The sequence below is a fragment of the Lactuca sativa genome, chromosome 8, assembly GCF_002870075.4.
Source record: "Lactuca sativa cultivar Salinas chromosome 8, Lsat_Salinas_v11, whole genome shotgun sequence".
NCBI lineage: Eukaryota > Viridiplantae > Streptophyta > Magnoliopsida > Asterales > Asteraceae > Lactuca > Lactuca sativa.
The window spans coordinates 187,385,465-187,398,809 of NC_056630.2; positions in this window are offsets into that span (position 1 = coordinate 187,385,465).

The window sequence follows — 13,345 nt, forward strand, 5'->3', positions numbered from 1 at the left end:
AATTGTATTAGTTGCCATCGCAATTTGGGGACCCAGATTGATTGTATTTGCTTGGAGATGGGGGTCTAATGGATGCTGACATGGCATCCTTCTTCAACAAGCCGCCTCTCAACCCTAAAATGCAATAATAAACAATAAAATTGAAGAAAGAGGAAAACCCATGACCAGTATCGTGTCATTGCGGATTTAAAACTCACCATGAATTTGTAACCTGATCTCCGATGACCATTGGTTTCAAGAACTCTGCTCTAAGTGCGACCAAGTCTTCACACGAGTGATATTATACATACCGACGAAAGGGCCTAGCTCCACCCGTTCTCTTCTCTAATCCATAAAGTTGGTGGTTCTACGGTGCTGTGGGGTGGTGCTACAGCTCTGGTGGTGTCGAAACTGATTTAGGAGGGGATAAGGGTTTCTGGGTCTGTAAAGAGAGAACGATGATTTTTAAAGAAGTAGTGGGAATCGGTGGAGGTGTTATATGAAACTGATAACCTAAATTAGTGGGATATTGATTGATTTTGTTTTCTTTTACCATAATTAATTATAGTGTAGATTACTCTTATACCCTTTTATTATTTATTAGTGATTTAATTATTTCCTGAATTCTCATTGGTGCATTTAGGCACACAATACTTGCTAAAAACATTTGAACATAGCTCTCTCTCTCTCTCTATATATATATATATATATATATATATATATATATATATATATATATATATATATAGGTTTAGTATATTTAGATATCCATAAATAACAAGTATTTTACATCTAACACAAGTAAGTGGGTATTTAGTATGAAAATGTCAAATTTTCTAGTTTTTTACTTTTAACGTCACCAACGGCAAATAGTGAAAATATAGTTATGTAAAACTTATTTTTACCGGTTTGTGATTTTTAGGTCAAGTTAACTTTATGTGTTTTAAACAACATATTTTTGGTCAAACCCCGCAAAAATGGTGCTCATAACCTAGTTATGACTATTTTTGCTAGAAAACCCATTTTTACATAAAATGATGACTAAACTGCACAAATGGTCCCTGTGGTTTGCTCAAAACTTTGGTCCAAAAAGTTTTGGACTAGTACCACAGGTCCAAAATTTTCATTTTGTTGCTAGTTTGGTCCAATTTGTTTTGAACTTTTACATAATGACCATTTTGCCCTTAGTTATTTATTTATTTAAAGGAATAAAAATAAATAAATAAAATATACAATCTCTATCTCTCTCTCTCTCTCTCTCTCTCTCTCTCTCTCTCTCGTAAACAATAAAGACATACCTTTGTCTTCCTCCCTGACCTCCAAAAACTTTGAACCCCATCTAAATTACAACCGAAAGCTGCCAGCACCACCTTCCTCCACCACCACCATCGGATGTCACCGACCAAGGTAAGTGATTTCTTGCCCATACCCGATCAAAACCCACAGATCCACCGACATCCCTTCCTATCAGCAACCCTAAATAAGATTTGTGGAAATGAACCCCTACGCATCCATCTTTTCCAGCAATACCATAACCACCACCGATTATCACCTCCCGTCTGTTTCCTCCCTACGCCTCCAGTGGTTGTTTCTTCCCCAAGACCGATGGTTGTTGAACCTCCGCGAGGATCATCATCATCGGACCTTGAAATCCATCAATTCTCCCTGAATATGAAATCCATCCTCACCACCCACCTACCCTCTCTCTTTCATCCCATACGAACATACGAACATACCCATCTTCTTCCTTCTTCCTATAGAAAATCAAACATATGAACATACACACTCTCTCAAAATTAAACCCTCTGCAAATCTATTATCTTTGATATAACATATAGAGGAAGAAAAAGAAACTAGGGTTCTTGAACCCATTGAAAATCCCCATAAAAAGACCCAAAACACCATTCCCTTATTAAAAATCCCCATACCTTCTTCTTTGATTATGATTTCAACTTTCCTCCCTGTTTTGAAACGACTACGATACACAGTTACAGTAAAATCGTTACTCACTCGATCAATCATCCAGCTTTGCGTGAAGATCTTTATGTTAAAGGATTTGGGCAGTTTCTCATTTTTTCAATCTGAATCGATCACATGTGTTGATTGGTGTAAAAAAGTCGTGAAGAAAAATTGATTTTGTGTGTAAGCCATTGAACTGGGTATTTGATGTAAGCTTCAATTCAAATTTTTGTAGATGGCGAAAATGGAAGAAGATGCATCGACGTTTATATGAGAATGAAAGAAGATGGAGTTGTAGATTATAGGAGCGAGAGAGAGAGAGAAAGAGAGAGAGAGAGTGTGTGTGTGTATTTTAATTATTTGTTTTGATTCCTTTATAAAAACAATTATATAAGTAAAATAGAAAATACAATTTTTTTTTTATTTTTCTTTAAAACAAAAAAACATTTAAACAAATAAAAAACTAAGGGAAAAATGGTCATTATGAAAAAGTTCAAAGCCAATTGGACCAAACTAGCAACAAAATGAAAACTTTGGAGATGTGGTGCTAGTCCAAACCTTTTTGGACCAAAGTGGCAATTTTGAGCAAACCATAGGGACCATTTGTGCAGTTTAGTCTAAAATAAGAGATTTTTGGAGTTCTCTTTTTCTAAAACTAAAACCTTGGTATTTTTGACTAGTTTCAAGACATATATCCAAAATAAGCATACTTTAGTTTAGATCTCACAAAAATGGTGTAATAACTTGGTTATAACCATTTTTGCTAGATTATCCATATTGTGTTCATAAAAACCCTAGTTTTTATGGTTTTGAGTTTATGACTTTTTCATGAGAATATCTAGCATGTTTATACTTGTTTTTCATAAATTTGTATTTTAAACAAACTTTTACATATAAAAGTTCACAAAGCTTGATAATAACATAATTTCATGCATTTAGCACTTTTACACAACATATAAGCAAGTATTTATAACAACTTGTATATTATACTTGTTTACTAGTATTTTACTTGTATTCCCCCCCCCCAAAAAAAAAAAAACTTAGAAAACTTGAAAATGTAGGGGTATGAACTCACCTTATGGGTGTTTGTTTGATGAAAAGAGGTTGTAGATGGAAGATCCAAGTCAAGAACACCTTGAAGATTTGAAGATTCTATGCATAGTAACACATGAAATGTATGAGAATGGATTGAAACTAGTATAGAAGTGTGTAGAATCACTAGTAGATGAAGAAAGGACTTACCAAAACTTTAAGAACACTTGGAAGAACTTAGGGTTTGAAGATTGGTGCTTGTCTTGGGGAAGAAGAATTAAGTTTGATGAAAATGGTGGGGGTTGATGAGCTCTCAGCCTAACTAAGAAGATAGAGTGAAAAAAGTGTGGGCGGTAGGTAGGGTGGTAAGGGTGGGGTGGTTTTGCATGGAGAAGAGTGGGGGATTGGACTTGTGGGGAAAAGAGGGGACCAAGTTGTCTCCTTTTTGGGTTTTTAACCCTCCTAAAGTCAACTAGGTAGTTTTTTTTTATAAAAATCTAGTTATTTTTATAAAATGTTGGATTCTTTTATATAAATGATGTGTTTTTAATTTAAAACAAGGTATAAAGTATGTAAAAATAAATTAGTTTGAATTAGAAAATTTTGAATTTTTATAACAACATTATTATCAAATAATAATACATTAGATGAATAGTTAGATTAAATTTCCAAGTTTGTTTTGTTAAATTATGGTGTTTAATCGGGTATAGAATTTATCGTATTTGGTGACAAATCACCAAAACTAAGTGTTTGTAGCCTTTGTTATGAATTTGCCACATAGTGTTAGGTTTATGAATTCCACTACTTTTGTTTTACGAATATTATTTATTTCCAAATAATATATAGCAGAATTTTCGAGTTGTTAGGTTACTAACCCTAATTAGGGTTTAAATTTGATAATTGGCAATTCAAAGGGATGCTTTGTATTAAAAGTGTAAGTTGATACATTAGGAACCGTAACGTTTCACCAAAAATCTTCACACTAGTCGTGTTGACTTGTTGACCTGGTTGACCCAATATTGATAGTTGTCACATCATCCCCCCATTAGAAGGAATTTTGTCCCGAAATTAGCATTTTGAGTGGGTCCTCAAGGGTAGGGGAAAAGATGCGGGTATTTTTGTTTCATTTCATCCTCGCATTCCCAAGTAAATTAGAGTCCTCGCTTGGCGTTCCAACGGACCTTTACTATTGGTATGCGGCTGTAACATCCCGGATTCCCAGGAAAAGGAGATTCTAGCTAAGAGAAGGCAAGGGAGGTGGACATCCTTCGATTTTGGAGCTCAGAGCATCATCTTGGAGGCAGAGGCTAGATCACATTTATTCCGAGACAGATATTTACCGAGACACCCGAGGTGAGTCTTCTCACTATACTTTACCTAGTGAGGTAATAGAGTTTAGAGACAGAGTACTATAGAGTTATATGCCAGTGTGATTGCATGTTATTATGTGTTGTGATTTGTTGTGATATGTGATATGCATGATTATAGAGTTACATATTTGGGAATTTCGGGTCCCTAGAGTTAGGGCCAGAGGGCCCACAGAGAGTTGGGGCTGGAGAGCCCCACTGAGACACATTGACCAGAGGGTCAACAGAGTTACAACCTCGAGTGTCTATTATGTGATTAGTGTGGTATTTTGGGGAAACTCACTAAGCTTATGCTTACAGTGTTCAGTGTTATGTGTTTCAGGTACCAGTGATGACCGCAGAAAGGCGCCGGCTTGATTCGTACACACATATGGGATTGGATGTTTTTTGATCTTGGGAGACATTGTGATTTGAAAATTTGATGTATGACATTTTGTGAATGAATGTTTTAATTAAAAATGTATTTTTCAAAAGTGAAAAATTGTTTTAATTTTTATGGTCTTACAGCGGCTTTGGTTTGTTCTCTTGACTTCCCTGTCCATGATTTCTACACGTTCCTTGATGAAGTGGAGACTCTCATTCACTTCAATTTCTTCAAGTGGAATGACAAGAGTCTCGTCGGACAGACACTTCTTCAAGTTGGGCACATGGAAGGTGGGGTGCACGTTACTGATTTCCTGCGGCAGTTGAAGTCTGTAAGCCATCGAGCCAATCCTAGCGAGGATATCGAATGGCCTGATACACCTTGGATTCAGTTTCCCACTTTTTCCAAAATGTATCATTCCCTTCCAGGGTGAGACCTTCAGTAGAACGCGGTCACCAAACTGGAACTCCAAGGGATTTCGTCTTTTATCCGCATAACTCTTTTTTCGGTCCCGAGATGTCTTCAATCTTTCACGAATTTGAACGATCTTCTCCGTTGTCTCTAGTATGATCTACGAACCAGTGATAGTTATGTTGGGTACTTGTTCTCTTGCTAGCAAAGTGTCACCCACCTCATCCCAACATAGAGGTGATCGGCAGTTGCGCCCTTAGAGGGCTTCAAATGGAGCAGAGGGCTTCAAATGGGGCAACTTTGATGCTAGTGTGATAACTATTGTTGTAAGTGTAACACCGTGGTTTTCAAAGCAAAATTTTTCATTTAAATAATCAATTTAATATTAAAACACTTGTTTAAAATCTTATTCATATTCGAATTACAAAACATAGTTCCATTTTCATTTGAATAGACAACCAGGATCCTCCAAAATACAACTCTTTCCTCGGTGTGTACAATCGAGCCGATGCCATTCCGCGTTACTGAAAGAACCTGAAACAACATAACATAAATACTGTAAGCACGAAGCTTAGTGAGTTCCCCATTATACACCTTACGCACATACGCCTTTCCAGGCCCGACCTTTCGGTCCATGTGTCTCAGGGGACTTCCGTCCCTGCTGGGTAAACCTTCCGGCCTTACCCACGCCGACCTTCCGGTCCATCACACATCATATCGCCTTCCGGCCCATAACATATTGCCTTCCGGCCCATAACATACATAGCACATATAACAAATAACTTACCACATATAGCATACATATCACATATCATATCCGACCTTCCGGTCACACAGTCAAACCCTTCCGGGTACAGTATAGTGAGAAGACTCACCTCGCGGACACTGGAAGATAGCAACTCCTGAAATCTCTTGCACTTGATCCTCCGAGCTACAAGCTCCCTGTCTCATCATATATCTCTTTTTAATACTTCTATCTTCCACGTTAACTGACCCTAAAACGTTACACACAGGTCAACTCTGGTCAACGGCCATCTCGACTGGACTCGGCGAGTACCCTGGCGACTCGGCGAGTCTAGTCGTCCTCACCAATTCCTGCATGATCCCTTTCTACTCGTCGAGTATCCCTCTTGACTCGACGAGGTCCTCGTGGAAGAATCGCGGGGCCACCCCGACTCTACTCGCCGAGCCTGAAGAACAAACTCGGCGAGTCCCAGTGAATCTTCAAGCTACTCGCCGAGTCTGATCATCCGACTCGGCGAGTCTATGCCATGCAGTCGATCGAACTGCTTCCTGAGATACATATATTCTCGAATATACAAACATGGGACCTTCTGGACCTCTAAGGGTCCTAATACAAGGTTATAAACGTTGAATAACAACACAACAATCCATCTAGACTCCAAATGGGTTCCATAAACCCTAAATCTATATACACATCAATCACAGGAGAATGTAATCCGAATTATTACCTGAATGATGTACCTTCCATGTCCCCAAACTTCAGAACTCGAACTCCCTGCAGTTCCTTTAGCTAAAACCCTTCTCCTCCTTGCACAACAATTCCTTCAAGGTCACCAATGGCCTTCAAGCTTGCTCTAGCCGCCCCAGTCGCCTAGGGTTCTTCCCAATCGATCCAAAGTCGTGAAATGACGGCATAATAACCCTTATATACGACCCAATACTGAACGGCTAGGGTTTCCGCTGAACAGCGTCGACTCGCCGAGTCCATATCTGGACTCGTCGAGTCCAGTCGTGGACCCGCGACCAAACCTGCGACCCTACTCGGCGAGTCTGGCTCCAACTCGTCGAGTCTCCCCTTTAAAACACCCCCAAAATGCAACTTAACAATACTTGAGATTTTGGGCTGTTACAATTCTCCCCCACTAGAATTAGACTTCGCCCTCGAAGTCTCACTCTGAAAATAGTTCTGGCTGCTGCTCCCGCATCTCACGTTTCGGCTTCCCTAGACACTACCGATCTCTTCCGAGGCCGCCACTGAACCAATACCAGAGGTACCTCCTTGTTCCTCAGAACCTTGATCTTCCGATCTCCGACGACCACTGGCCTCTCGGGTAACACAGGCTCGCATCCACCTAGTCGTTCTCTAGAAGAACCACTGCTGACTCATCTGCTATACACCTCTTCAATTGCGACACATACAAGTGTCATGGATCTGTCCCAATTCCGTTGGCAGCTCCAAACGGTAGGCCACCCTTCCTGCCTTCGCACCTTCACGAAAAGACCCAACATACCGGGGCCTCCCATTTACCCCTCTTCCTAAATCGAAACACCCCGTCAGAAATACGAAGTCGCCGACCTGAATCACATGCTCGTAACGGCGTCTGCCTGCATAACTTTCCTGTTAACTCTAGACGATCACTAACTCTCTTGCCATCACACACACATACTGAACTAGTCCCAACACTCGCAGGTTGAAAAACCCGATACACTTATGATATCCTCGAACATCTCCCAAGACGAACCACTAATATCCGTCCTATACCCTGATCAGAATCACACTGAGAATTCAAGATTCTCTATTCCCTTGCATCCTTTCTGAGTCTCGTCAGTCATCCCAACCCGGATGGGTTCCTACTTCACTGCCGCAAACACGATGCTCGAAACCATACTTGAAATACTCTAATCATAACTCTGCTCTGCAGCTTTCACTTTCGTGAACTTGCACCCCTTCGGAGTTACACACCTTCCTCTTTTCCTTTTTCCAAGGAACCCTCTTGGCCATAATGCCACTTCAACCGGTGCCACGGTGCTCGCCCCAAGCGACACCACCCTTTTTGCGTAACCGCTATCCACATACTCTGGTTCTCATTGCAGGGGCTCTCAATCTCATGCACTCTCTCCACTCATCAAAATCACTGCCTCAGCTAAACAAGATCACCAATCCCGGGGCCCGACCTTCCAATGTAATCACACTGCACATACCCCATCCGTAATCTCACACTGATCCAGCAATACCAACAGAGTCTCCAGCATGACTGGACCGACTCTCATAACACATACTAGCCACTCGAGGCTATATCTCTGTGGGTCCGTACACCCAACTCTGCGAACCCTCAGGTTCTAACTCTGGAACCTTCCGGTTCCAGCTCTAGAAACATGCACAACATAATCCCGTGGGATTAATGCAGTACAACCCATCACGTACCTCAAACATACCAATACTCTGATCACATAACCCCGGTTACTTACTCAAGCTTGATCCCGGCCTTCTCTCAGGCCTCCACAATCGAATGCCCTAGGTCTGTATCCCGCCCCGCATACCCGACACTCGCTCTCGTCGGCCTATACTCTGCGCTGACAAACACTGCTGAATCCCAACAGCTAAGCACCCTCATATACTCATCGATCTCCCGGAGAATTTTCTAATTCTCCCCCCACTAAAACACTGACTAACTGCCACCGATCGTCATTAACGACCTTACCGAACAATCCTGTACGAAGAGAACAGTTACACACTGACTGCTTCCCACAAGCACAAGCAACCCTCAGCAAAACACACCTCCTCCCTGATCAACCCACTCACAAGAATCTAGTCCTTCAATCATCCACTCCACGACTGTAGATGCTACCCGACAATCAACCCAGTGCCGCATCTCCCCTAACAACCCCCACGGACGATAACCAAAGGAATCCGCGACAATAACCCATAACCAAACCCACAATCTGCCCAAAGGATGAACACCACATCGAAAACCGCACAAGACTACTGACACTAAAACACCAATTATAACCATACCCAACCATCAGGGAACAACGAATGCCAAAGCGAAAACCTGAAGCACCAATCCATAACCATGCCAGACCCGCGAAACAACGAATACCGCATCGAAATCCATACAAGATACCAGCACAAACAATACGCCAAATCAATGCAAGACAATTAAGACATCATGAAAACATCATACCCGCAGCTGCCACCGGCACTGCTCCGCCTCCCTCTGTCGTACGCAGATAATCACGACCCTGAGCCCTCTGGGGCTCCGCTCCATCCTGTCCTCCTCAAGTCCCGAATTGGCACTGACTGCCAACAATCCCGTGCACAGTGCCCCTCCTTTCCGCACTTGCGGCATGCACCACCGGACCCGCAAGCTCCGATGTAACCCCTTTTTACTCGATCATCGACACCTATGGTCTCATGCTTTCCTACTGCATCTCTATACTCCACTTATTACTACTCCTGACAATTCTTGCTTTCTTACATACTGCACCCGGTTCTCCCCCACTAGGGTTCGAACCAACACCAATTAGTATACAATCAACCCACGACTATCTTTCACCAGCGAAATCGTACCTGCCCCAGAAAAGTGTTGTGCAACACCCGATAGTCCCTCCCCTTATGAAGTCAATCAATCCCCTATACTCTGAACCTCTAGCTAACTCTCCAAGAACTTCTCATCACGGCTGCCTCTAATCGTTCCAAATCCCATACTGATCTAATACTAAGCACCTGCACTGCTCGATAACATATCTGGCTCGCAGACTGCACCGCAGCATCATCGTTCCTCTCATCTCAGCTCATCAACCCGTATCCAACGCCGGATTTGTCCCAAGGACAGGGACTTACTCTCAACATAGACGACAACTCTCCGCACTGCAAAACTCGTCTGAACTCTTCACTGCTACCACTATAACCCAACCTGTTATTCTCAATTAGGTGTGGTGTGGTTCTCGACTACCTCAGCCCCAACTGACTGTCTGTTCACGGTAATTCTCTGTCTCGTGGTACACCCGCTACCTGATGCTCTGAGGGAAGTCATTATCGATAACTACCTGCAGGGTGTACTCCCAAATCCAGAACTGAAACACCAGACCTCTCGCGTCTTGCACACGAGCATAAATGACACTACCCACCCAAAAAGGTGACCTCTCCTCTGTCGTCTGATTGCTCGACTCAACTAAAATTCTCCCCTGTCTTTGACTCTTACCAAAATACTCCGATAGGCACTTGTCTTTCCCCTCGAGGAACGCCTCTCCGTACTCAATCATGGTCTACAGGCCTGAAACCCATAGCGTCCAATCTCTACCTCATCGGTCATAACCGGATAACAAGATAGCCACAAGCATCATCCACTATGAACCATGGTATTCATCCCATGACATCCCTCATCAACATGCTTCAGTGTATGGTACCTGAACCATAGCACCACTCCTCAATCTGCTCCAATGTATAGCACTCGGACCACAACATCTATCTCAATCTGTTCCGATGTATGGTGCCCGGACCATAACATCACTCTGTATCCGCTCCGATGTATGGTATCCGAACCATAACATCACCCCTCAATCTGTTCCTTAGGACCTTTAGGATGCCCCCTGTATCAAGTATGGGTCCTCTGCTTTCAGTAGTACGGGCCCATACTACCTGCCACATCTACCCATACTTTCCACACGGACCATCCCAGAGTTCCTAAGTAGCTGATAAACCTGCTCTTTCACCCATCTCATCGCGCGTGCTCGCTTTCCAGCGAAATCCTCTACTCTACCAGCGCACTCATCTGGCTAGGTTTACTCCCTAGTCCCTTCCGCTGTCCTCCCACTTCCTTGCTATCAGCTGCTGAAGAGTTACTAATGATGCCAGCCCTCTACCTCCTGAGTATCGTCATACTCACTTAGTAGCTGACTCCCATCATCGATAACTCCACAAAGCACAAAGCAAGCAGCATTCGAGCATTGAAGCATACATAGGACTCCCCATCTGTGGTAGCTCCACCTTCTCGGCTCATCCTCGGAAGTACCTCCGTACCCCGTAGCTTTACCCCTTGTGCGTTCTAACTAGATACTCTCACTCATCACATACACACAAAAGCATAACGCACATATAACAGCAAACCCTAGACTAAGGCATCACAAATCAGGCCACTCTAGTCCTAAGATGTGAAATACCTAGCCTGTCTCTAGCATGCAATAATGTCTCATAAAGTGCATAATAAATATTTCATAATACAAAAGTAAGGGTATTTTGGGAAATCACCGTTTGGCTCTGGCTGATTGTACACACTGCTCTTTCTTGCTTTCTCTTTGAACTCTTATTCACTTTTAGAAAACTATTTATTTGAAAACCTTTTCTTAATTCCTCAGTTTGAGTCCAGACTCACCTGTAGGCGCGTCCGAATCCCTCAAACCAAGGCTCTGATACCAATTGTAACACCGTGGTTTTCAAAGCAAAATTTTTCATTTAAATAATCAATTTAATATTAAAACACTTGTTTAAAATCTTATTCATATTCGAATTACAAAACATAGTTCCATTTTCATTTGAATAGACAACCAGGATCCTCCAAAATACAACTCTTTCCTCGGTGTGTACAATCGAGCCGATGCCATTCCGCGTTACTGAAAGAACCTGAAACAACATAACATAAATACTGTAAGCACGAAGCTTAGTGAGTTCCCCATTATACACCTTACGCACATACGCCTTTCCAGGCCCGACCTTTCGGTCCATGTGTCTCAGGGGACTTCCGTCCCTGCTGGGTAAACCTTCCGGCCTTACCCACGCCGACCTTCCGGTCCATCACACATCATATCGCCTTCCGGCCCATAACATATTGCCTTCCGGCCCATAACATACATAGCACATATAACAAATAACTTACCACATATAGCATACATATCACATATCATATCCGACCTTCCGGTCACACAGTCAAACCCTTCCGGGTACAGTATAGTGAGAAGACTCACCTCGCGGACACTGGAAGATAGCAACTCCTGAAATCTCTTGCACTTGATCCTCCGAGCTACAAGCTCCTTGTCTCATCATATATCTCTTTTTAATACTTCTATCTTCCACGTTAACTGACCCTAAAACGTTACACACAGGTCAACTCTGGTCAACGGCCATCTCGACTGGACTCGGCGAGTACCCTGGCGACTCGGCGAGTCTAGTCGTCCTCACCAATTCCTGCATGATCCCTTTCTACTCGTCGAGTATCCCTCTTGACTCGACGAGGTCCTCGTGGAAGAATCGCGGGGCCACCCCGACTCTACTCGCCGAGCCTGAAGAACAAACTCGGCGAGTCCCAGTGAATCTTCAAGCTACTCGCCGAGTCTGATCATCCGACTCGGCGAGTCTATGCCATGCAGTCGATCGAACTGCTTCCTGAGATACATATATTCTCGAATATACAAACATGGGACCTTCTGGACCTCTAAGGGTCCTAATACAAGGTTATAAACGTTGAATAACAACACAACAATCCATCTAGACTCCAAATGGGTTCCATAAACCCTAAATCTATATACACATCAATCACAGGAGAATGTAATCCGAATTATTACCTGAATGATGTACCTTCCATGTCCCCAAACTTCAGAACTCGAACTCCCTGCAGTTCCTTTAGCTAAAACCCTTCTCCTCCTTGCACAACAATTCCTTCAAGGTCACCAATGGCCTTCAAGCTTGCTCTAGCCGCCCCAGTCGCCTAGGGTTCTTCCCAATCGATCCAAAGTCGTGAAATGACGGCATAATAACCCTTATATACGACCCAATACTGAACGGCTAGGGTTTCCGCTGAACAGCGTCGACTCGCCGAGTCCATATCTGGACTCGTCGAGTCCAGTCGTGGACCCGCGACCAAACCTGCGACCCTACTCGGCGAGTCTGGCTCCAACTCGTCGAGTCTCCCCTTTAAAACACCCCCAAAATGCAACTTAACAATACTTGAGATTTTGGGCTGTTACAGTAAGAGAACTCGATGAGTGGTAGGTGAGTATCCCAAGCTTTACCGAGGTTGATCACACAAGCTCTCAACATATCTTCCAATGTTTGAATATTTCTTTCACTCTGCCTGTCGGTTTGTGGGCGGTAGGTTGTACTCATGTCAAGTCGGGTTCCCAAGGGCTTTTGTAGCGTTTGCTAAAATCATGAGGTAAACATGCTATCTCTATCCAAGATAATGGATATTGGCACACCATGCAGTCATACAATCTTCTTGATGTACATCCTCGTTAGTTTTTCCATCTTGTCTGTCTTTTTTATTGGCAGGAAGTGTGCGGTTTTGGTTAACCTATCGAAAATCATCCATATGGTGTCGAGTCCACCAGTTGTGTTGGTCAATTTGGTTATGAAGTCCATGGTTATCCGTTATCACTTCCACTTGGGTATATCCGGTTGCTGTAGCAAACCCAAGGGCTTTTGGTATTCTACGTTAACCTTAGCGCAAGTCAGGCACTTGCCTACATAGGTAGCGATTTCTGTCTTCATGTT